This window comes from Falco cherrug, chromosome 4, assembly GCF_023634085.1.
Source record: "Falco cherrug isolate bFalChe1 chromosome 4, bFalChe1.pri, whole genome shotgun sequence".
NCBI classification, from domain to species: domain Eukaryota; kingdom Metazoa; phylum Chordata; class Aves; order Falconiformes; family Falconidae; genus Falco; species Falco cherrug.
In genome coordinates, this window is record NC_073700.1 from 41,685,378 (window position 1) to 41,711,990 (window position 26,613).

Sequence of the window (26,613 nt, forward strand, 5' to 3'; positions counted from 1 at the left end):
GCACTTTCTGTGAGTGAGAGTGGAAATGTACACCAGGCACGTGCTCTGTCTGCAACAGGAATGCTTCAAGCAGTAACACAGAGAGTTTCAAAATAAATTAACACTTACAGAAACCGAGAACTGCAGAAAGGCATCAAATCTGCCCAGTAATGTGAAGATATGCTCTGTTCAGAGACTACCCCCCAGCCTCTCTTTGTCCTCTGCAGAGGGTTATTTAAAAGCCCTAACAAGACCTTTGGAAATACTCGGGAATAACCCATGGCAAAATGATTTTCTCTTTTTTTACTTTTTCAACTTCCAGAAAATATTTTTGATAAAAGTGAGCTTTATTTCACTGCTGAGAGTGAAGTGGTTGCTTCATAAGCCTTCATCTAACAGCATTTTATGCAGCAAATGAAACAGAGGCATGTTCAAGGGCAGTAGAGGAACTCAAGCAAATGTGCAGCTGGACATAGTGAGCTGTAGATAGAGGGAGACTGCCTATAATTTATTTTACAGTGTAATTGCTGTCTGATAGTCTCTAGGATCTATGTGTACTTTGATCTCTACAGAGCTGAGAGCCAAGCCTAATGCTGCACATATATATGCAAATAGATATAAACTTTAATGTTCAGGGGCATTGTGTCATTCACAAAATATAATGAGTCAAATTATCCTTTTCTTATAGTCTGTATTTTCTTATAGCCAAAATTCAGCAAAGCATAGCAGCATACACTTAACTTTCATTCTGAAGGCAATGACACTTAGACACATGCTTAAAAGCTTTGCTGAATCAGGCTGGACTTAAGTATTTGCTTATACGGAGATGTGCACCAAAGAGAGTTGTTTGTTTGGAACTTAAAATAATGTTCTGTTCAGGCTTATGGAAACTACAGTGTTTCTTTCCTTTCTGTCTGAAAAAAAAGTACTGGTGGGGGACATAATCTGGTTTGTTCCTCAGACAAACCCATTTTAGGATCAACATGGACCTTGCAACCCTACAAAGTGCCCCTCCCCTAGAGGTCTCAGGCAGGGAATGGCGAGCCAGTCTTGGATGAAGGGAGCAGTGAGCCAGGGATTTGAGCTGGAATGATCATGAACTTGCTTTCCTTTTTGACAACAGCAGTTCTTTTTAATTAAGCTACAATATTGTCAAAGGACCTGAGGGACACGCAGGACACATGGCAGCGGTGTGCTTTTGTGACGGACAAGGACAACAGCATCCCGGGCTGTGCTAGCAGGAGCATCGCCAGCAGGTGAGGGAGATGATCTCTTCCCCCCGTTTGGCACTAGTGAGAGTACATCTGGAGCCTGTGTGCTGTTGTGGGTACAAAACCAGACACTGACAAAATGGAACAAGCCCAGCGGAGGGTTGCTGAGGTGGGCAGGGGCTGCAGGATGTGGCGTACGAGGAGAGGCTGAGATGTTTGTTCAGCCCAGAGAAGAGGCGGGTCAGGGAGGGTTTTATTGTGGCCTACAGATAGATGCCTAATGGAAGGATATGGAGAAGACAGGAAGAGGCTACGCTTAGAGGTGCATGGTGGAAAGTCAAGGGGCAGCAAGCACAGGGTGCATATGGGAAATGCTATCCAGATATACATAAAAGCTTTTTGCCTATGTAGGTGACCAGTGAGGGCTCCCCAGGGAGGCCATGGCCTCTCCATCCTTGGAGATATCCCAGACTGGACTGAACACAGCCCTGAAAAACCTGCTCTACCCGCGCCTGCTTTGAGCAGGGGGGTGGACTGGAGACCTCCAACAGTCCTATCTGACCAGAGTTATTCTGTGGATAAACATTTTTTTTCTAAAAAACACCCTTACAGTCACATTTATTTTATCTTCTTTAGCTGTGTTCAATCTCCTTGAGTTGCACACATACACCACGAGTCAGCACTTTCATCACTGTCTTTCTGTTTAAATGAAGTCTTCCGACCTGGAGCCATTTGGTGAGCGAGGAAAAGTAATTATGCACCAAGTTCTTGTCGACTGCAGATTTCCCGCTCATTTTTATGTACCTAGTCATAATCTAACTCTCATAAAATTTAAGCACTGCTGCATTGCTAGCATTTCCATTTTGCTTGGTGATTTTTATTTTTTTTTTTAACACAGTGCTACCAATTTACTTGAAAGAGAAGTCAGGGTTTTTTTACAGATAACATGTCTAATTTTTATTTTTTTTTATGATAACATGTTTAAATTTTGTTTTGATACTCCCAGAAACAGTAAATTGGGTGAAAAAGTCTCTGGATTTTCTTTTTTTGTATTCCTCCCAAAGCAATCAGTTGGATTATTATTCATCTGCTGACTTAAAAGTAATGTCACCCCCTGAAACTCCTTGTTCAGGCAAACTGAATTATTTCTGACAAGGATTCAACTGTGCTAGTACTGTGCATTGAGCAGTCATTGAAAGAATATGTAGATATAGCTACTTCTTTTAACATAGATGGGGTAATGAAAGCCCATCTCACCTGTGCACCTCAGAAATCCATGAGTAATTAAGGTAACCAGCCTTGATTTGTATTTGGAAAGGCTGAGTGCTTGTGTGGGGTACTCAGAGAAATGATCTGTAAATGAATGAATACAGCTACATTGGTATTCAGCATTATTTGCTGTCCTGGAGCAAAGCGAAGGAGAAAACAAAAATATGGAAATGAGAAGAGGAGATAATGTGAGAGATGTGAGAAGGACAAAATCCTTCTGAGTAGCATAAGAGCAAGGACATTTTCATTCTGTTGTTTTCTTCCCTCTGCAAAATAGAACAGTTACTCTTCTTTGTTGGGCTACACTCATTAAAATACCTTCAGTGAAGACCAATTCACTTTTTAATTAAAACTGACATATACCCCAAAATTTGGAAATTTTATCAAACACTATCTGGAAGGCTTTCATTCATGAGATTTTCAAAGCAAATCTGTAAGCTAAAGAAAGTGGGGTGATTATACAAATTTGTCCACCCACTTTGAACACAAACTCATCCTTTTCCTCTTCTAATGTAGGGCTGGGACATGCTTAACAGTAAATTCCCTCTATATAAGATTGCCAGTTTATTAATTCAGATTTAGGACTGTGTCTTTTTATGTGTTTGTACAATACTTACAACACCTAGTTGCAAGTAAAAAAAAAAAAATCTGTAGCTGTGATATAAGCAATTTCTTTAGGAGTACAATGAAAATAGGCAGTTCTCATATAATGCCTGGTGGAAGAGGTCAGCCTTGTTACTGCTGGTTTACAGGGCAAACTAAGTCAGACAGAGAAATGACTTGGCTGTCCACCAGGCAATCAAGAACAAAACCTAAGGCTGCGCCTATGGAGGCATGTCCAGGATTTTTCAAGTTCACTTCTAATTTTAACCACATTTGTACCCATACAGTTTGTTGAGCTGTATGGCTGTCTGCTAACTTAACAGCCTCTTACTGCTAACATCAACTTCATTTATATACCCACAGCTCAATTCAGTCCATCTGATGACTAATGGGGTAATAAAGAAGCCTCCACCACTTTTAAACTCTGCATTCCTAGACAGTTAGAGCAAGAGCCTAGAGGACTTCATTGCTAAGTTCATACAAGACACCTAGCTTACTCCTATTTCCATTTTGTTATAGACATCAGATGCTTTTTTTTATGTCGTATCCTCAGAAACTGCTGGTACTGCCCAGTACTCCTGTGCACCTGAGAGAGCAGCAAGGCTGGGGACCCTGCAGTCCCCCAGCAGCTGTAAATGTGCCGTGGCTGCAGTTAATGAGCTGCATTTGCCTGCCCCAACACTGAGGGCAGCCATGGAGGGAGGTTCTGAAGACCCAATAGCTTTTATGTTTTGTTTAGATGGATGAGAAAAATTTAAACAGGGGAACAGCAGAAAGAATCTGCAGGGTTTAGGAAAACCTCTGGAAGTGAAGTTGGAGAATCAAATTGATTTGTAAGGTTGGATACAGTGTGAGAGAGGATCTGTTGACATTGGTTTTGACACCATGAGTTTGTGCCATGAGAGGAGGAGAAGGTGTTTGCATAAGGAGCTGCTTGGGCTGTGTTCTGTAAATGGAAAGTGCCAGGGTCTCGTCTTGTGCTGGCATACTATTTTGAGTTTTTTAGACCAACTAGTTATGTTAAGATGTGGGTGATGGGTATGGCGAGTCAGTCTGGAAAACCTGTGAGTACATGAAGCTCTCCAGGTGCTCACAGCCTCAGGTTTGGTCCTGAGCTCTGTCTGTGCCAAACCTCTTCCCTCCCTTATGCATTCAGAGATTTTCTTTCAAAGCTATTAGCTCCAAAAATAGTCAGAGGATAGGAAATTTACATGGCATTTTCCTAAAAGTAAGAAAATTTATCACTAAGGGCATAGAAAACCTGTGTATTTTCCATCCTTTTTGTCCTTCTGGGGCAGTTTCAAACTGTCCCCTTGGGATACAACTTAATAACCTAAAAATCTGAGTTAAACGTTCACCTGTTTCTTCAAGAAGGCCTATACCTTTTGGTGTCCTTTTCATTACATTATTTGAGGTGTCTGATACATGATTATTTTACACATGTCAAATATTTACCATGGGTCAAGCGTTATTCAGACATTTAAACATCCCTCTCCCTTCTCTCCACGCAGTCCCTCTGCAGAAGTAAGCTGCTGTGGCAAGGAGGAGAGCTGCCTGGCCACAAAGGTCTGCTGGGTAGCCAAATTGTGCCAAGGCATATCAAAAATAACCACCACGGCATACAGTGATGAACTCCTTCCTTCACGCAAAACGACTGCTGTTTGGCAATTTCAGGCAATGTGACCCCCTACTATAGCTATCTTAGCTTGTTCTTTTCAGTTTTTAGTTATTAATACAGACACTTCAGTTATCAAAGATTTGACAGGAATGAAGGATTGACCTCCAGTGATTGAAGATGCAGACAATCTCAGCTTGTTAAAATAATAAATGGGTACCTGTCAAAGAGACACTCAGAGCAAATGTGGCCCCTGTAGATATCTCTATTGTAGATTTTTAAAAACTCCTTCTGCTTCCTTGTATGGATATTAATTAATAATAATATTTTCTTTCATTGAGATAGATGGAACTGCTAATTACTCTTTCCCCATGAATCCCTCACTAGTACCATTTATCCTGTAATAATTAAACATCTCAAGACAAAAAATGGTTGGTTAGAAGTAGTTAGTAGTGATTTAAGTGCTAGTAAAGAACTGGCACATAAAATAGTACAAAGAAGAACGTGGTTGTTTGTAGGATCTCTCTCTAAAGCAATTAGAAATAACAGTGTGGGATCAGGAGTTTTGTTGGGTTCCACTCTTTGATTCCTTTGCTCTGAACAGAACAAAAGAACTGCCTGATCCTGAAAACACACCATGCTATAAAACCCCCAAAGCTGTAGAAACCCTTCCAAAGGCAGTGCACAACATCAGGAGGCAGGAGCAGGTCTCGTGGGTGCAGCAGGGCTCCCTGATGCAACCATCTCAGCTGGCTCTGCACCAGCACCCAGCTGGTCCTGAGCTTGGGAATTACAGCGCAGGGGCTACGACAATGTGCAAGACCCCAGTCTGTCTTTGATGACGTACGGTGCCTTATCCACAGTCTCGTGAAACAACAGCACAAGCTTTTGGCATGCTTTTCCTTTCTAGACCGACTCTTATTAAACTCAATCATTCTGTCTGTGTTGCTGTCAGTGATGGCACCAAACCAGGGACAGCCTTTAGTACAAACATCCGATAAGTTTAGTTGTGAACTTACTGCACACAGGCAGTGTTGTGTGTTGTGTTGCTGTCAGTGTAGCAGTCCCAGGATGCCTGTAATCCAGCCAGGGTGTTCTAGTTTTACTGTGGTGCAAGTAAGATCAGTAACGAGTCCTTAATAGCTTTGAACTGAGGCAAGTCTTCCTTCCTCAATTGTTCAAAACATTGGTGTTACTGGAATATAAGACTGCTTAAAAAGGAAAAATAAATCTGTGTTTCCTCAGTCTGTGGGTGAGCAGAGGTACTTTTACTGAAAAACATTTCTGATGACTACCTTGCTTTGTTATAAAGATCCTAGTACTATATGAAAGAGAGGCGATGCGTTGTTTTGCAAGGAATTAAAGTTGTTCCCAAAGTAAAGAAACCTGCACTTTTCTACAGAGAGTAATTGAATATATGTATATGGTCTTCCATAATAAGTTGTTAAAGGACATTAGTTTCAGACATTTGAAGCATGCTGAGTTGGTGTGGAAAGAGATAATGAAACAAGCAGGTATTAAGAAATGGCCATCAGAATCTCCACTGGAAGCAAATCTAACACTTCCAGGTATTTTTAGGGTAATTATTTTAAGCTATGAGTAAAAGTGGTATTCATTACACTGGGTCTATGTGGAGGGAAGAATACTTTCATTCATTTAATATATATTTTTATTAAAAAAAAGAGAATAGATGGTCTGTGTGGTGTTTTGAATTTTCCTCATGCTTCACTTTCTCAGTGCAAGAAATTGAGTGCTAAATGTCATCTTCCAAAAGCAGAGGGGAAAAGGAGGAAAGGCTAGTTTCTTAAGTTGACTTTCCTGCTTTTATATTTAGTCTTTTTTTTTTTTTTTTTGGTAACATAAATCTCTTCTGTTGGATAGCATCACACAAGAATTTCTAATTATCACTCTTATCAATGTGCGCAAGCAGCATTCTATAGACATTGTTTATAATCATTTCTCTATATAAGTTTCTAAAAGTTGTATTCAACAGTCTCAAAAAAGATGATGTGAGCTTTGTAAAACTTTATAGCTCAGATTTAAATATCCAAAACTGATGTTTGCAAATCAGCTACAATCTCACATCATAATGGTTTTGAAAAAATATTTCTCAAATAATAAAAAATACAGAAACTAGTTTGGAAAAGTTGTGATCTACTGGTAAACTAGTTGTCACATAATATCCATTACTGGAGGAAGTGGTGAGAATTTTTTGTTGTTTTTTTTACTCTACATTACATTCTTCAGCTACTACATTCATTATTTCAAGTATTCTGTGAAGCACTGTCTTTGATTGGAAGCCCACAGGGAGCATTAATACATCATCATTTATGCTCCTGTTCTGAAATACCCTGCAAAGCAGAGGATCTCCATACAGTCTGAAATACGTGACCATGAACTGAGCCTTCATGGAAAGAGCTTCATTTTGTAAATAACTAATGACCTCCAAGTGAAGGGCTTGAGTCACAGTGACTAAGAAGTTATCATTTCCTTTGTTTTAAGCTACTGCTCTTCCAATGCATTTCAGTGACTAATGATGTACCAGCACCTGCTCCTTCAGTACGACGTAAAGCAGGTCTGTGTGGATCACCTTCGGTGACTTATGTTGTGTTTGATGAGACTGAGGGGATAAGCAATTTTCCTCTCTTCAGTGTCATTGTTTCTTCTAAGTCCCATCCCCTAGCGAAGTTCCAGAAAACAGAATTGCAAAACAGGACAATGATGCATACTCAGCTTTAGCAAAAACAGTCTGGATGATGCTGCAGTACTGAAGCTTTAGCAATTTATTCATTTGTGTTCTATGTAAAGGAATACCTGTTAAGAAAGAAAACATTAGTGGAATTCTCTCAGGAATCAATGTGGTGGCAGAAATCAGACCATTAGCTTTGGACTAGTGAGAGTAGAACACGAATAACTTTTTTAACCAACTGAGGACAAAGGAACTGACTCCAGTGTTCATTAGTCTAGCCAATAAAACAGTATCACTGTATCAGAGTCTTACTAAGATTGATGGAGATTGAAGCACAAATTTGATTTTTGTCTATGGCTAATAAAAAATCATTTACCATTTTCCAGCCACTGCAATATCTTTGGAACTAAAGCTAGACTTGGAACTCACCCAGTAGGTATATCATGATCTTCAAGAAATATCTAAAGTTCTTCATTTATCAAAGCATTTCTAAAAGTTTGGAAGATAGAAAGGTGTGAAAGAGCCTTGCGTCTTGGGGGGAGAAGAAAGAAAAGTTCCAATAGTCTCAGTATGTGTTTTTAGACTTAGGATTCTGTATTGAGACCCATATACCCAGACTTTACACTAATGTGCTTGCTTATAGGAGTTTTGGAAAAAATGAGTGATTTACCCTGGTTTCAAAGCAAGTTTATAGAAGCCCTGGCAGTTTTGGTTAGGAACGTGGTCCTGTGCATTGTGCTGTGGGGAGCGTTGTGCTGGGAACAGCACTTGACCTTTCTGGAGGGTGTCCTTTTGTCATGGTTTGGGCTGGGATAGAGTTAATTTTCCTCTCAATAGCTGGTACAATGCTGTGTTTTGGATTTAGTATGAGAATAATGTAGATAACACCTTGATGGTTTAGTTGTTGCTAAGTAGTGCTTACTCTACCTAAGTCAGGGACTTTTCAAGTTTCCAGTGCTCTGCCAGCTGAGAGGCACAAGAAGCCGGGTGAGAGCAAGGCTAGGACCAGGCCAGCTGACCCAAACTGGCCAAAGGGCTATTCCATACCACAGACCATCAGGCTCAGTATATAAACTGGGGGAGCTGGCCAGGGGCTGCCAAGCGCTGCTCGGGGACTGGCCAGGCATTGGTCAGCGGGTGGTGAGCAACTGCATCGTGCATCGCTTGGGTTTTTCCCCTTGGGTTTTATTACTCTCTCTTTCTCTTCCCTTTTCATTACAATTGTTGTTATTATATTTTATACTATTTCAATTATTCTTATTCTCAACCCAGGAGTTTTATCTTTTTCCTGATGCTCCTCCCCATCCTGCTGGGGGCTGGCGAGCAGCCGCGCAGTACTTAGTTGCCAGCTGGGATAAAACCGTGACACCTTTACAACATGTTACTCACTAGACTGGTATTGGTAACACTCAGTTAATTTTGTGTATCTAATCATAGGCTGTAATTATTTTAATACTCAACCTAGCTATATATGAAAAGAATAATAATGGTTTTGCAACTGTATTGGAAATTAAATTTGCCATCAACTGCCTTAGATTATGTGTCAAACAGAGACCAATGTTTTGAACTAACAACCATCATGGTGACTTAATTTCTTGGAGCCCAGTTGCATCTATATTAAAGTGCCTAACATTCATGGGTGCTCAAGTCATGCCCACAAAAAGGAATTATTATATCTTCTCCAATAGGAAGAAGTTAGGCTTCTAAATTCAGCTCCTGGCTTTTGTTAGATTTACTACAATGCTTTATTCTTTCTTTTGCCAGAGACTTCAGGCAGGCAATTTTGCTTTTTCAGCACCTGTCCTTAGCAAACTCTATAAGGTAGAAAATGTAAAGATGCATGTCATATCAATAAGGTCAAAGAGCAAATAATAAAAGGATAGCACACTGTAGTCCACAAGTGTAACGAGGAACCTGTACTTGCACTGGAGATGCACAGCTGGTAGCAATGAGGCACTCACTGCTCAGCAAAAGGATTCAGTTTCCTTTCTGACAGGGTTGCAAGGAGAACACCTTGCAGGTTGAGTGCAGCCACGTCTTTTTCTTCTCACTGCCTTAGGTTATTATTTTCATGGACCTTGGCACTGTTCTGAAAGCTAGAACACAATGAAAATAAATATATATGCAGCAGCTGTATGTTTCCTGTTTCATCTTCAGAGAATGGATATTGTCACTGATAAGGAGGAGAATATAAATCATAAAATCATTCAAGTGTGTCACCTTACCAGTACCATCTCTTTACTACTACACTGTCTTCCATGACATTGATTCCCTTGGTCTGGAGGAAAGCAGCAATTTCTGCTTCTCACTTCATCAGCCATCTAACCAGGCAAGCTTTTAAACCCCAAAACACTATACTTAAAATTCTAGATCTGCTGAATACAACACAGAATTGTCATAGCCTTCCCTGGTCCCAAAATTTCATATTTTGAAGCATAGATCTAGAGCTTTTGAATTTTTTTTTTTTTTGGTAGCTTTCTTGTAGCACTCATTTTTAGCATAACAGCTCTAAAGATCCTCTGATGAGATCCCGTTCCATACTGGCAGCAGCTGCACCATCTCTCAGTATCAGAATAGGACCCACCCAAAAGACCCTTCAGACAGGCAAGACAGGCTGACAAGGAGTATTAGAAAAGGAGCGCTGTTACCTTTTTCAGGTTCCTGCTACTGAGTGTCTTCTCAATAGCACAGAGCTCTCTGATGACTTAATCTTTAAGCTAAAACTAAGAAGACGTTTCATTTGAAATTATGAGTCAGCTCCTCAGCATACAGAACACAGTTCCTTTGATACCAGTGGGCTAATAGCAAATTACTTTAGTTGAATATATAGCACCTATATATCTTTTTATCTCAAGGTGGGTCTGCTCAGGTGCTGTCAGTTATCCCTTCATTAGCAGGTGGGGGTGCATTGCAGGGGAGTGCTCTCCTCCTGGTCTTGGAGCACGTGGTACAATCAAAAGCAAGGTTGCCCACAAAGCAGAGCTTGCTCAAATGTGCTTCCACTGTTCTCATATCAAGCACTGGAAAGAAGAGTAAGTACTTGTGTGCCCAAAGTAAAGTTTACAACATCTTTAAACTACCACAGGAGGATGAGTGAAAAGAAGACTAAGAAACAATTCTCCTGGATGGCAAAAGGATACTGTGAAGGCTTCTGCTGTTTGAAGCATCAGGTGTGGATGTAGTCCACATTTGCAGTGATCTACTAATCTTCTTTCTCTGGGACTCAGAGAAGAGACAGTCAGAGACGGTTCCTAAAGTCAGACTCTGCACCCAGAAGATTCTCAGGTATGTTAAAAGTGCTCTTTAAAGCCTCGCATTGCAGCGTTGTGATGTCTGTGTCTTTGCCTTTCCTTTCTTCTCTAACAAGCACTGATGGCCCAAGTCCTTTCCTTCTCACTAAGACCAGATGGAGTTTCTCTGCTCTTGCCTTGTCTGATTAGCCAGGATCTGGCAAGGCTCATCTAAAATGCTGAAAAAAAAATACCAAAACCTCCAAGGTCTATTGAGTTCTCAGTTCCTCTTGCAGACTGGAGCCACTGATGTCTTTTTACTCTGAGGCCGTAACCCCTCAGAAGCTACAACTTTGGTCACTAAACCTTTTCAAAAAGTGCCACGCACGAAAAAAAACCACCAAAAACCCAGCTTACTTACCTGATGATCTTGTAAATGAAGCTATTTCATACTATTCTGAGGGCAGAATCAGCAGAGCTTCTGGTTTATGGCTGGTTACATTTGGCTGGTGAGCAGTCAGTGAAAGGCAGGCCACGTAGCCGTTCATCTTGTTTTATGGGTGGAAATCTTGCATTGAGCTATGGAGGGTTCTGATTGCTTTCATCTTTATGTGGGTTGTTAATCTAAGGGCAGAGGTTGCATATCCTTACTTTTAGCATTGATGAAAAGAATTGACTAAAAACTGGTTATTCTGAAGTGGTTTTAAGTGTCACCCATTTTTCATTCCACCTCTTTTTGCTGTAGAAATTCTGAAATCTATTCAGATCGCATAAAGTACAAACAAAGAGAAGCCAAGTGTTTTAGTACAGTGACCAGCATGCCTTGCAGATGGGCTATAATAAGATGAGAGCTGTCTTTGTCAGAACTGAATCCATACTTTTCATGTACAACCTTTACAAATTGTGCCCATGTGGCAGAGTTTGAATTACTTTTTTTACAGCTTTAGAAAACAAATGCAAAAATCTTTCAAGTGCATTCAAAGTCATTACGGTACTTTGCTGAACTGAATCAATTGTCGTAACCTCTGTGGGTGTGTAAAATATGAAATTACTATCACTCTCGTAGTCTTTCCGAGTTTGTAAATTAGGAGGAATTGATTATAGGTGCTTTTGGAAAGGACTCTGGTGTATTAAAAGTGTCTTGATGACAAACAACAATATATTATTTGTAAGATCTTGCTTGATGAAACTGTCTTGTCCACTAATGGCTGTTTGTCTTTGTTATTGTTCTGACTCGCCTTCTAACAAATTGATGTGTGGGCTGAGATTTATCATGTGATGACTTGAGGAAACAAGAGACTTTGCCTATTAAAGTGGTTGTAATACTTGTTTTATTTGATAATTTAAGATATCTTTAAGTTAGTTAATGTCAATATTTTATGGTATAGTCATTCTTTCCCCAAGAGCAAATTTTTATAAATAGCTGCTGTAAATTTATTTTAAAATGAGGTAAATTGTCTGGTTTTCTGACTACCTATGTCACTATTCAAATATTTTATTCACTTCAGAGCTTCTGTAAGTTATGTTGCAGCATTTTCCTTTATATCTTAGAGTTATTTCATAGCTTGCTATTTTCTTCTCTCTTTTTTGCTCTTGTTCTCTGAGCTTCAGTTAATAGCAATATGTGAACCTCAAAACATTTAGACCTTCATCTTTACTCAGATTAGTAAACAAATTCAGCTAAAAGTCTGTGGCAGTTTCATCATTAGTATCAAAATAACCTCTTCTAAAGTATTTGTCTCTGTTTTCAGAAAACAGTAGACCAAAGGAACATAAAAATAAGTTGTGTTTTGAAAAATTTTAATGAATATATGTAAGTTGAAAACTATTCTTCAGTTTCTGCTTAGTAATGTTTTAATTCTTAGCCTTCAGCCTCTTATTAAGCAGAACTTATTCTGCCTGATTGTATTAGGACTGAATTGCTGTGTGTTCATTTTCCAATGCAGAACTGGCATCTCAGGTTTTCATTTCGGCATGACGTACAAGAAAAAATAGGAAGATGATACATGAAATAGTTGAAATTGTGCATGTCATAATATAGAGATCATTACAGCTGGGCTTAAAGGTTGTGTTGGTCTGGATTTTGAATGGTTGGATACCAACAATACTGGGCTATGCTGAGGGGGAGAGGACACACAGGTGAAGACCTGCTTTGCCTTTTTTCTCTGAACACCCTGCACAGGCCACCAACAAAGACACGTCAGCTTTGCCAGACTGACCCATCATGGCAATCCTTTATGGGCTGTTATCCCAAATAAGCGCAGACATTTCCTAGGTCATAGGTACACTAATACAACAGAAACTTATTACAGCAATAACTGGACAGTTAAATGTGTATTTTCCATGTTCTTTGTTGTGACACAGTAGGACCTGCTATGTAGCTGTGGGATTATGATTTACATCATTAAAATCTTAGAGGCTTCGGAGCTACACGTTATGTTGCTGTAGTTTAATATGTCCTGCAAATCACCAAAGCAGAAGATCCAAAACTATCAGCAGGGAGATGTTAAGTTTGACATCATGGGATTTTTCAGGGTTAGAATCAAGTTTCATGCGTCGCATCATTGGGAATTGGCCCTGTTGAAAGTTCCCAGTGGTAACACCAATGGGTTATGATGTGAAAGGCTGAACATCAATACTTAGAAGGAACAGAAAATCTGCTCTGTGGCATATGGGAAGTTTAAGATGTGTCATGTTGTTAAAGATGATATTCCCATGTTTTTCACTGAAGCTTTTAGAGGTACATGCAATGGAAATAGATGAACAGAGGAGCATATTGTTTGTCAGGTAGGTTTTCTCTGTTGCATCGATTCCGTGTGTGTATCAAATTACTGTGTATGTGTTGTATGAAAAAAGGTTACTTGTTATGCTGCTATTCAATACCCACCACATCTATTTTTCACAGACTGAAAAATAGCAGTTACCAACTAAAATGAGGGCTTAAATAAGACAGGAATATCTCAGTCTTTAAAAAGTACAGTGTATGTTTGAATGTGACAGGGAAGACCTTAAAGACTGTTAAAACACCAACAAAGGCAGGAGCTCTTCAGAGACCTTTAATGCTTCCTTAACATTGTAGGCTGACTAGGCAGTGAAAATGGTGACAGGTGGAGCTTTTACAGCTCTACTAGTACTTGTGCCAAAATTCGGACAAGCTCTAGTTCAAATGGCAGCTTGCATCCTCGGATGACAAATTATATCTGGTCAGCACAAGAATGGAAAACAAGCAAGACAACCTTTTTTCTACCTCTGGGTTCTTTATGAAACCAAAATACTGCTTTCCTAGAGCTTGCTTGGGGAAAAAAAAGCACACAAAAAAACCGCAACAAACATCCAGCAATGATAAATGTCCAGGTCAGTAAGTCCAACTGACCAGTTCAGAGAGGTCATCCAGGTGTTCTTGTCGAGGAACAAATAGATGATGCTTCCCTGCATGATCCTTAGCTGCTCCATGCAGTGCCTCACTGAAACATTTCAGCATGCAATAGCTGTCACTCCTTTCAAAACCATAAGCCTGTGATGTCTTTATATAGTTTCAGAAACAGAACAGCAGCTCGCTGTGGCAAGCTTTATGGTTTTGACAATATATGCCTTTGCTCTTCTTTAAAACAAAAAGGGTATTGTTGAAATCCCTTTGGCTTTATTACATACAAGTGGCAAGCTCTTTACTTTTTCAGTAATCCACATCTGTCAGCCACTGCTTACGAGATAGCCCAGGGGTTATCTGCCCTCTGTTATTGCTTTGATTCCTTTCATTTGTTTGCTTGCCCAATTTAATAACAAGAAGAGATCCAGCTTCTTGATGATTTTGTTGGCATAACACCAAGTTCATCGGCACTTAACTCCAAGGCGGTGCTGTGGTTGCAGCTCTACATGTTGGAAGCCACTATATTGGGTCAGCATCTTTGCCTAAGCATCTTGCTGTTTGGTTTATTCTTTGTTCTTCCTCTGTTGCTCAGTAGTTGTTGTGCAGCAGCCATGTGGGCTTTATCATCTCAGAGAAATGTTTTGGAAAGCAACAAAATTTCCTTTGAGTGTAATGAACCATTCTGTTATGTGAATTTGGGGGTTTTGTCTGTCTGCATTTTAAATATGAGGGGATACCACTGCTGTAGTTCCTTGTTGTCTACCAGCATGCAGGAAAGCTGTGATACATAAATAACAGATGCAGAAGAGAACAGAGCAGAAAATTGCCAATTAAAGAACATTGTATAACAACTTCTCCATCTGGGTCACCAGCAGGGTTTGAACCCAGAGCGTGCAGTGCTGCGAGGACCGGGAGGCTGTTAGCCCTTGCTGCAGCAGCCCTGGGAGAAAGATGCACAATAAACCCATTCTCACTTGTGCTGCTTTCCTACGGGTGATGAGGAAGGAGGAGTTTCTCACTTAAGTAGCACCATGCAGTAAAAATTTGGCCAGTTTCTCACCTAGTGCAGTCAGAGCAAAAGATCTCTCCAGACAATCACTTGCTGCAGTTTAGCAAGGATATTATTTTCTTTTCCTTCTGCAGGTGCAACCATAGTTACTAAATTTTTTCAGTATATTATATTGGTGTATATTGAGTTGATGATGTGTGAATGTTTCCCACCTTCCTTCAGGTGCTGTTGCTCACCTTCAGTTTTCAGCTTTGCTGACATGTACCTCCTTCTCTCTTGCTGCACTGTTCAATAGCCATCACCAGGCTGCCCAAAAACCAGCAGCCGCTTCCCTGCATGGAAGCATGGAGTAAGAAGGGGAGTGTGAAACGCATTGCCCTTCCTCCCACACAGCTCGGTCCCATCTGTAGTGTTTTGCAGAGTGTGTTACCTTACAAAGGGCGATTTGCGCTAGTCGTTAGTGCTGGGGATATCTCTGATTCCACAAAAAATTATCTGGATGCTGCTCTAACTTCTGGTAATGCTTATGTGATAAACACAGTCACGATTCATGTCAAAAATAGAATGTACTGTGATAAGTGTAATTGTTGTACCCTGTGTAAATCTGGGACCTGTATCACAGTTGTGGTGAGTGGGCACATGTGGTTCTCCTTTAAGACAATGTGATGGCTTCCCCTTCCCCTTCGGCAATTGCTGCTTGGAAAAGCGTGCCAAAGGAGATAAGGAAAGCGAAACCACGCCAGAGAAGGCCCACCGAAGGAGACAAAGACCTTGAGATTTGAAAAAGCGCGCCAAAGGAGAGCCAATAGGAGGAGAAGGTGTACCCTAACGGCCCAATGGGGAAAGAGCGGGATGAACGTCCGGCAAGAGGAGATTGGTCAAGATCCGGGCATAAAAGACGCTGCTTTTAGGACTCAGGTGTGCGTGTGGTGGAACTGAGTTCTCTGTGCACCCAGCGCTGTTTTTGCTTATCGTTTCTCAACCTAAATTGATTGAACCCAAAATATTTTTTTTTTAATTGTTATCGTTTATAACACTTATAGACAAAACCTCAGTCACCCGCCAGTTTCTTTCCAAGAAGAGAAGCAGTCATGGGTACTGCAAAACGAATACACTTCAGACTGCCCGTTTCTTGGTTGGGAATCTCTCAGGAAGCCGCTCACGAGCTTTGCTGCCCGTGCTTCCTGGGGCCCTGTCTCCGAGGCAGGCACACAGTCCTGGACAGCCCTCAGAGCAGCTTCTCCTGACAGAATAGCCTAGGAGAGCCTGGGCAGCTCAGTGTGGGGGGTGGGTCGCTACGCTGAGTGTGGGGTCAATGCGTCGATCAGGTAAAGAGGAGGGTTTCTGACACGTCAGAGGGGAGCAGCTCCTACAAATCCCAGTGTCAGGTTGAATGTGTGGGTAACCTGGCACTTGTACGCAGCAGAGGTGTTAGCCTTCACTGTCAGCTTTCAGAGTGATTTACAAAATAATTTTAAAAATTCATGAACTTTCTTCTTTACAAAGCATTGTTGTGAAGTTGAATGTTTTATTACACCAGGCAACCATCATTCATTTCTAGGAAGGAGTGTGTGACTGTGGTTTTGAAAGGCCGGGATGCTGGGGTGGTTGGTTTTGGAGGAAAGAAGTTATCGCGCTGTATTTAGTGACTAATCTCTTAACGCTTTCGTACAGGGGCCTTCCAGGAAAGGACTACTGTTGTTCAGCTGGGGGTTTCAGATTTCATTTCTATCAGCACATCCTGGCTGTGATATTTTTCTTTTTTCAGCTATTTTTTTTAACGATTACATAGCCATTCTCACAAATTAAAAGCTGATCTGGTTGGAAATACAAGTTTTCTAGTTAACCTGTTTCAAGGTCAAGTACAAATTTTCCGCATGGTCCACTGCAACTACAGCTTCCACCCAGATCAGAACAGGAGCTCACCCTTTGCAGGTGAGTACTTCCTGGTCAATAATGAGTAAACACAGGACAACAAAGAAGCAATTAGTTCCTTATTTGCAGCAGTGCAGCCCTGTAATATGGTATTGCCTTGGCAGGTAATAGGTCATAAGCTTTGTCCTGCATTTGCAAGGCCTCAGGCTGGAGGCATGTTGGGTCTGCCTTGTCTGAACTCTTCTTGATCTTTACTTTGCTTTACTTGGTTTAGCTGTGCTGGCAATTCCTCTGACTGATCAGGCGTCTGTCCCTGCTTTACTTTTGTTTGTCTGTGATGGAGATCTGTGCTTTTATATAGATAACCATAACAAGCAGGTGTTCTAGGTGGGATGGGATATTTATGACTCCAGCACAATGATGCAGTATAGAGAAATACAGGCTCAGTACAACGGCAGGGACACTGAGAAGGAGGTGCACGGTGCAGAAGGGAGGAGTACAGACACGGGAGGGTAAGAGATGGGGCACAGGTTTGGCACTGGAAACATGACAGCTGTAAACAATTCCCTAGCAGTCAGTTTAAAAAAATGCAAGAAGGTATTCTTTACCTATAAAAAAGGATTTGACTGTAATTCCCTTTATTACTGTGTGATATCACAATAAGAAATAAACCGCTTGCTTTCCATGTTAAGAGGTGATTGGCATGCTATGTAAACATGGTCATGAAACTAAAATCCAAAGCACCAAGGATAATTTAAAAATTACTGCCACATCTCTGTGAGTCATGTAAATCCACACAGCTGCACTGAATCAGATGTGTTCTGGTCAACTAGAGCATGAGCCCAACCCACTTCACTGTGATTAATCATGATAAGGGCCATAGGTTGGAGTTTATTGCTTTGTCTTATTGAAAAAGCAACCTTTCCCCCACAATTTATTAGTTTAAAAACCACTGTTGACCTGAATTTGAGATAATATTGGTAGAAAGTAACTCTTTGCCTCTCTGTTTAGTGCAAACACCTCCAAGTTATTGTTTCTCAGCATGTGAGAGCCTTGTGCTTTGGGCACCCTCACCCCTCTGGAGCCCATCTGTGGGGAGCCCCCACCCTGGGGCAGCCTCCCCGGCACTGCCATCCCAGGCTGATACAGACCAGTAAAGCTTCCATTGGCCAGGAGTCCTTCTCCCCCGTCTGCAGCTCAGGGGATGGGGGGGCATGTTGTCTTAGTGCTCTGAAGACATCAAGCGTGTTAACCTTTGGAGAAGGGGCTCTTGGTCAGGATTCAGGGAGCAGCATTGGATGCATCCTCTGAGCTTTACCACCTTTGCAGGCAAGGTGCTGTGTTTCAAGACTGTCTGTACCTGTGTGTGGTTTTGTGCAGGGGAAGGGTTTGTTTTATGAGCTTTTGTTAACTACATCAAGAGAGGCTGAGGTGGTGGCACAGTAACATTTGATGATTAGAGCCTTAACTTAGGGTTTTTGGTAACTCAAAACTACTAAATGTCCCCTCTGGGAGGGGGTGTGATTTCTGACCTTTTCAGTACTTGAGCTGCAACAACTGCCCAGAAGAGGAAAGGTGCCTCTGCCCATGCCATAAGCAGTCTGACAGCACTTTGAGGTACTAAGTACTGATGTTTCATGCTTGAGAGACCCTGGTCTCCTCGATCCCCTGCTCCCTGCTGTGAGGGAGGGCTATGGTCTGTATTAGCATCTGATATTGTGGTGAGCAGTAAAAGCAAGTCCTTGAGGTGCTTCAATACGAACATTGGTCATGGGAGTTGACAGGTGCTGGCAGGTACACCGCCTTTTGTAATACTGAACAGGATTGTGTGGCTGTGGTCAGGTAACAGCAAGCAGCCATAAATTGGCGTTCCTGTTAACATGTTTTATACCCCACTGACTTCAGCTGCTAGCCATTGGCCCAGGCTCTCAGCATCTGATGATAACAGCAAGCCCATTAAAACATGAGGGATGAAGGATACATTTTTAAACTTTGCTTTAAAAAGGAGAAGGACCGCTCACGGTTACCATAACTGTGGTGGGCAGGAGGTTAGCCATAAGCTGTGACTTCTCTACAAGCAGCAGGTGTCCCATTGGGTGGGTAAAACAAGCAGAGAGGAAAGCATCATCCTTAATTACAGTTTTAGCAGTAATGACACTTTCACTAGAAAAGACCACAAAATAATTCCACTGAATGTGAAAGAGTGTAGCTAAAGCAGGGGCCTGGTGCACCTATGGAGTATAAGCATATTAAGCAAGATGATCAACCTGGACATAAGCATGCTAAAGTAGTGTATCTGTTGGCGGTGTGTAAGTATGCCCTGATGTTGTAACACCTAATAGGGTAAGCAGCAAACTTTCAAATCTAAGCAGAAATATAGAAATAATGTGTGGCAGCAAGGTAGTCAAGGGGGAATTGTATACTTGCACAAACGGGGGTACAGGAAAACATGTACATAGTAAAATCTGCAAGAAAAAAGGGTACAGGAGAGGCAGTAAAGGTGTATGATGAAACAAAAAGAAACTTATATGTTTCTTCTCCATATTTATGTGTATAAGATCAAGCAAGGAAGATGTCTGGTGAAACTAGAACAAGGCCTGATTCCCCCCAAAAAATAAATGGTCAGAAGCAGATGGGAGCTCATTTTGGAGAGGAAGGCTATGAGCAGAACAGGAACAACAAGCAAAAGAAAGACAGGGAAGAGCTCATGAGTTGGGCCACCCTGAGCCAGCACCAGCTGCCCGCACCAACTTCATGGTTCCTGTACACTCTCAGCTAATTTAGAATAAGATTCTTAAGGGTAAGTGATCCGCATATGTAAAGCTAATTATTCATGAAGACTAATAATTGACCATTGGCAATCTATATTGTTAGTAAATGTTAATCTAGTGTTATTCTGAAATTTGAAACTAGCCTGATCTACCAGTTTTTCAAACACTCCCATCACATTTGATCTCTTAACTGCCTGATAAGTACATGCAAACATGTAATATAAGTGTGTGTATTCAGCTGCAAGAAGGGAGAGAGAAAATTCCGGGGCATGATTCGCTCTACCCTTGAAAGCCAGGTCAGAGACTCTGGGATATGGCCCATGGCAAGTTCTGTTACACAGCTAAGATAGGCTGACGGAAAAGATGCACTGCCTTAAGTGCTAACACAGCCAGCAGCAGGGGCAGCCAAAAATCCTTGTAGTTTCTGATTCTGAATCAAAGGTTTCTTTCCATTCCTCTATTTCACCACCAGCTGATCAGCCCCTATCCGTTTTTGCTACTAGCGCTGTGATGAATGCCACTGTATTGTAAGAAGTGCACATCCCCTACCGAGGTCCATGGAATTGATAGCTTCTACCTCATTAGAGACCATATCAAAGGTCAGCTTCTGTAATGGAATAAGCTTCAGCCTTCATGCCACTGATTTGTAAGCAGAGAAAGGGAGGATCATTGATGCCAGAGGCAGAAATTAAACAGAACTGGACTTTCAAATTGGCAGTGCCCTTCTGCTCATGGAGTTTCATGCACCACAGTATAATGTATAACACATATATACTATTTTAAGAGTGTACATAATGTACGAAACCTGTTTAACATACCTCTTCAGTCCATTCCTCTGGCTCCTCTTGTTTCTGATTATATTTTTTACCCCAGCACGCTGAGGAGCTGCAAACAGAGATCTTTTAGGTAACACCAATATTCAACCTGCCACAGAAATGTTCTTACATTGAGCATTTTCTCTCCAAAATTGCTCTCATCGTGGGCAAGTATGAATTTTTATATCCATAATAGTTGTGAATTTTTGTTACCTTTTGAAGTACCATCCTGGGAATAGAAGTGTACTATTGTTTGAATTGGGAATTACCCACCTTGACAACACTTCTCTCCCTGCAGTTTCAGCACATATTTATGTTTGGGTCACTTCAGATTACCATGTGCTGCCTTGTCCCATGCAGGGTAACAAACCTCTCAGATATGCTTGCTCAGCACAATTTTTGTCTTCAGTCGAGATGTATTTATTCAAAAAGTACAATGTTCATCCCAGCATGGGTGAATATTATTATTTCTTTTTAAGTCTCGAGAAATTTCACAAGACTGTTAAACTTGTTTGTACTTCCAGCAAAAGACATAGCTATTGCTGGCAGATGGGGGTAGTAGCACCTGTGCATGTGCACATACACCAAGAGCTGGTAGAAGCTGAGCAGGAGCCCTGGGGCTGTTTGATGTGCACAGCTGCCTGTTCCCCATTGCCACGATCGCACGGGCCACAGCAACTCAGCATTCCTGGGCACTGCGCTTAGGGACATACACAGGACCCTTCCGCTGTGTAACCGTGCCTCTCCAGAGGTAGTGAATGAGTCCCTCGTGTGACATCTCCCTGCATTTGCCTTCAGAAATTCCTGGCAAACTATTTTGCAAGGGTAGAGAGGAATGCTGCTCTTTATTCAGTCACTTATTACATGAGGCTGTGGTACTGTTTGAATCACAAATTGCATGCTAATGGCCTAATTCATAAACCATTGACATTTTTTATGGGTCCTTAACATTCAAAAATGAAGAATTTGTGCTGAAAAAATAATTTGCATTGCAAAATCCAATAATTTAGTTTCTCATATTCATTAATGCCTAAGCCCACACCACATAACTTATCCCACTCTAACTACACTTCTCAGCACACTGATAAAAACAGGATACACACTAGTTCACATAAAGTGCTTCTATTTGCAACTAACTCTTTACCTGCACTGATTGATTATATTTGTAGAGAGGAAAAATCCAGCTAAGCGTCAAGTGTGATGAATGCACTAGGCAATGGCTGCTTTGAAGCTGCTTTCTGCTCTAATCATGTTTTCCTCCAATGGCATTAACTACCATAAAATATGAGATCATAAAGGGTAATGATATCAGACAACAAAATCATCCCACAGACTGCTCAGTCCCACTGTATTAGGGAAGGATTCATGTTTCATTAATGAAAACTCGCTTTGCTTTTGACCTGATATCACTGGTTGTCAAAAACAGATGAGAAGACTAGTAATAATGTATAGCTCCTAAATCATCCACAAATTCCAAGTGCTGTATTTTTTCTTTTCCAGAGAGGGAAACTGAGGCATATGCAAAGCAAATAAACAAATAGCCCGACAACTCTTGTAGGGTCAGCTAGACCTCCCTGACAGTCCAGTGCTCAACACAGCTCCTGTTGGCTGTGTGCATGTAGGGTACTATGAGGTTATCACTGCTGCCTAAACAAGATTTGTAAGTAGTATTTTGGGTACTAAAAGCAGTACTGTGGCCCCTAGGCCTCTGTCCTTTCAGAGGACATCTGCATGAGCACATCTGGAGGGGCTGCCCATTTGCAGTTGGATGGTATTGCACAGGCACGCCCAGACAGTTGCAAACCCGATTTTACTAGATTAAGGACTGTTTTCCCTTTACAACGACATTTCAAATATTAAGCTTTACACACTTCTTGGTGTTTTTTCTGTTACATTTTTGTTCAGTTCTAGTGAAGAGAAAATGATAATTGGCAGGATAATTCACCAGCATCCATTCCATCCCAATATAGGGTCCAATCATACTTGCATATAAAGCCTTGTCCACAACACAGAAGAGGAAGGGGTGTTTATTCTGGACCAGTGAGTGCTTTCCAGTGTCGTTAACTTGTTGAAAGTGAAGTTTACACAGCCCCTTTGTTGGGGTGGCACTGAAATTTTAGCCACAACATGGGAAATGCAGCATCAGGAATCACATAGGCATGCCCTGCTGCATGGTCTGCAGGATTCTGGCCTGTTGCTGTGCTGTTTCTTTCCTATTTTCAGTCAGCTCTGGATGTTTCTTTGGAGTACTGGTGGCTTTCAAACTCCAGTAGCTGAAGTTGCTGACAGTTAATAAAGAAGCAGCTACAATATATTTGCAGAACTTCCTGTCCGAGGTCGGTTGCTAAACAGACCTGAAGCGCAGTTCCATAATTACATGATGGCAAAGGCTTTGGGAGCTGCTGAACCATGGATACTTCAATTTTAAAGGTCAGCTGAAATGCTGATTTACTATAAAACAAATCAATAAATAAAAAAAAAAAAAGGAAAAGAAAAGAAACAAGATTGAAAGTTTTAAGCTTCCACGTTGCCAGTAGGAAACACGTGGATTTGAGACTGGCAGATAATGTATGTGTGTAATAAGTGGGCAACACTTCTTCGTTCTCTGCCAAAGGACAGCAGCATGGGACCTATGGGACGCTCCGTCCCACCGGCACTCAGTGTTTGCAAGGAGGCCCGGGCTGGTACCTAATGGTCAAAGGGACCAAGGCAAAAGCTGCCTTTGCAATTCTCTGTTTCAGGCACAGTGCAATGTAGCAGGGCTTTCTCCAATCCCCAGGCAAGCCCTTTGTTTGTTGCTTTCCTGCCATGGAAGAAGGATGCTGTTGACACAGGGTACAGGTCCTTCAGTGATGCCTGGACAAGTTCCTGAATCCTTAATCTACTCTGGACATGTCTTTTTTTAAAATATCCTGGCAAACTAGGAGGGCTGGCGCTTCAGGCCTTGGTGGGAGCATTGCTCCCATTCGGTGTTACACCGGCAGCAGTGGGCTGATTCGCTCCAGCAGTGGAGGCAACGGGCAGGCGCAGGAGCAGCCAACAGTCTCCCGCTGTTGTACCGTCTGGGCTCCAGCTCCTGCTCAACGCTGCCATTCTCCCCATCCTTGAAAACTGCTGCCTTGCTGGGACTCCTTTCAGGTTTGGGTGGAATTTAGATTCTATTTTACATTTTGATTAAATCTAAGACTCTGCTGTGTCTCATGGCGTAAAAGATAACTTTTAGACTCCAGTTGTGCACTCTTAATATATTATGCACAGGTTATTGTAATTTCTTCATCTTGCAAGAGGACCTGTCCATGTACAAAAAGGAGCTCAAATTTCCATAAGATTCTGTTGGGCTCAGCTCCACCTGGGATGCTATGAACTTTAGCACCTAGATACAGTGTAGTTGCAAAACTGTGCCTTTAGGTCCAAACCCAGCTAACCTGATGTGTCATGGTCACCTGCGATAGTGTGAGGCTGGACGAAACCCCTACCTGCTGTCAGACCTCTCGTACTGCTGGTTTTGATGCTGTAATACACAGCTGTGCCTGTCTCACATTGCAGAATTGACACTGAAGGAAACATGCAAGTCTGGCTTGGTTGTAACCCAAAAGATTGTACTTACTTTAATTAAATTATTTCAGCAGCAATAATGGGGTGGGGGGGAAGCTGCTTGCTGGTTTTTAAGGCATTTGAGCAGTCTTGGCTTTTCTCTGTAGTTATAAGCTCTAGAAAATAATTCACTGAAGAAATAAGAAGTCATTTCTGAGTGTTCATATGATGTACTGTTTAAAATAGTTTATTTATTTGAAATTGTAACTTTTTTTAAAATTAGCAAATTAATAAGCCTGTTTCAGATAAAAAAAAAATAAAAATCTTCCGAAGTAGAACTTGCCAGATCTCAAATGTCACCAGTTTAACAATACAGCCCTAAAAGGTGATCGTTCTGATTTTTAGCAGCACTTTACAATTCATCTCTGAGGGCCAAATAGTTGGGTGGCATAACTGAACGTACCTCAGTAGTGTTTTTCTGACCAATATATGAACTTTAATTTTTCATGGGCACATTTCAACATGCCCTCCTCCAACTTAGAACCTGTACTTATGAGTCTGCCTTTTATAGGATAGGCTACACTGCCCTTAAAGATGAATAAGCCTTCTTGTTATTACTACACAGCAGATGGAGTGGCAGAACAGAGCTGCCTTGTGGATTGTTAAACCAAAGTGTTGCTAAGAAAAACACACCACTGAAGACCAAGATCATAATCGTTTCAGAAAAACAGGTTCTTGTGCCCCTCCAATATATTTACGTTACCTCCAAAACAAAGACTGATGAACATATGTATTTGTATGAAATGCCGAAGCAGCATGAGCTTAATGTTACAACCGCTTCTAAGTGAAGATTGCATTTGTAATTTAAAGTTGTTTCAAAGTAGTGAAGGGAACTAGGGAGTTGTTTGGGGCGAAAGAATATAGAATATCATTACAAGCACATGCAGATCATATTTTGCTTGAACTAATTCCTCCTGCTATTTTAATATCAAACATAACCCATGCCAGTTTTACATCTCAAATATATTTGGTATTTCAAAAAATAATTAATAGTGTCAGTTTTATTAATGTGTTAAAATATGAATTAAAAACATGACAAATCAACGGGAAACAGCAGTCTGTTTTAATGAATATTTCATACTGTACATCAATAAATCATAGATCAAAGGGAATGAAGCACATTCTGCAATATTTCTTTTCTGTCAATGTGGGGTTACTTAAAGTTTTACAAGTTGTTTTGGCACTTACTTCGTTGCACATTTGAATTAACATTTTAGGAAGGAAATAACAAAAGTTATGGCTTTGAATCCCAGAAGACTCTGGTCTTCAAAGCAGATTGTCCTGTTTTCACTCTTTATCGTTTCATTGCTTTAAAAATCTGTAGTTGACCATGTGATTGCAGGTCTATGTCGTGCCTGCAGGTAGCTTGCTGTTCTGGCTTCCCAAACCAGGCTATTCCAAGCTTCTCAAATGGGCACTAGCAGAAGGTGAAAATATTCCTTAAGAAAGCATCTTGACCTCCTGTCCAGCTTGATGACTGATTTGCTGCGCATGACTTGGAAGAAGTTGTGCATATCTCTTTCTGATGTCTTTGTTTTCCCAGAGTACACGTGGATTTGAATTTAAGGGTTCAGACGTGAACCCCTGTCTTCATCGACTGTATGTGCATATGTTTAGCCTTTACAGATCCTTTAATGATCTGTGTTGTATAAGCAGAAAACTTTACCTCGTTTTTTATAGCTGTAGCAGAACTGCACAGGAGTCGAAGATGCAGGTACTCAGTACCTCTCCCAAGCTTTCAATTCAGTGATTAATTAGCACGAGGGACAGTTAACTGGAGGCGGGGAGATGGGCAATGCAGCTTCTCCGGAGGGAGCTTCTCATTCAGAATGTCAGGTTGTCTCTAAGCATGTAGTTAAAACTTATCTTTTAGGCTACAGAAATGACCTTCAGAAGAGGAACCGAACTGACATCTGCAGCAATGTATGCCTGAGTTTGTGTAAATAATGACTGCAGAGGACAAACTTGCCTTGTTTATCTAAGACCTTAAGCTTGATCCAGTCTTGGTAATACCAGTGCAGTTGTCAGATTCAGTTGTCTACATTAGCTCATAGTCAGAGATGAGTGAAATATTTGCAGCAAACAACTCTTTTCCCTTTTAACTAACTTCTGCGTTCTTGTGTTGCCTGTGAGCAGGCCATGAGTTTCACACATTGAACGTAGCTTTTGGACAGAGAGAAAATATGATTCACTTGTAGCAGGTGTGAATCTTTCCAGGAAAGTGACAGAGACGCAGACAAACAAGCCTATGGCAGTGTCCCCATTTATCTTTTTCACAAAGGTGTTGGTTCCTTATACACAGGTTTATAACATTTCTTGCCTTGAAATTTTATCTAGAACTTGGTATACTGTTCATTCATACTGCTTTGCTTAGCCCAAAGCAGTCAACAAACAGGATTAAGGCCTCCAAATTTATGAGATCATTAAAATTTTATTTTTCTCACTGTAGTTGAGTATTCAGGGTTCAGCTTTGTGTCTTTTTTTTTTTGTAGTTTTCCTGCAATGCCAAGAACTAGAAATTTGTGCAGTATTTCTTTAAATGCAAGCTGTTCTTCTCACACTGCTAGATGAATCCAGTACTGAGAT